Genomic DNA, 525 nt, shown 5'->3' on the forward strand with positions numbered 1-525 from the left:
TGGAGTGTTACTCAGCTGTAAAGAAAAATAATCTCAAAACCGTCATATATAAGTGGATTCCACCCACATGGGTAAATACTGTATTGTCTCCCTAGCATAAGAACTCAAAAGAAGAAATAAAAATTAAAGAGTATAATACAGTTAAATGGAAAGTGAGAACTTAAGGATTAAACAATGAAGGGAGAGCAAGGAGAAAGTTTGGGGAAAATGGCAGGGGCAAAAACCAAATATTTATTTAAACAAGATGGTTAAGACAGTGATCCTAAGAATCTCCATCAGGTTTTTGAAAATAGCAGTTAATGGGTAGAATTCTTACCCTGACTAATTATATGCTGATATCAGTGAACTAAACAACTACACTGAGGATAGAAATGTGTAATACTAAAACTATGTTTGGAATACCTATCAATCTAGTCTTCTAAATGTGTACTGCTTCTAATGTCATATCAATTATTACTATACTCTCTTTAAAGTAAATGCTTGTTAAAAAAAAGTAATAAAAGAAAATGAGACAAGATAAAAAAA

The sequence above is a fragment of the Octodon degus genome, unplaced genomic scaffold (assembly GCF_000260255.1).
Source record: "Octodon degus isolate 3935 unplaced genomic scaffold, OctDeg1.0 scaffold00024, whole genome shotgun sequence".
NCBI lineage: Eukaryota > Metazoa > Chordata > Mammalia > Rodentia > Octodontidae > Octodon > Octodon degus.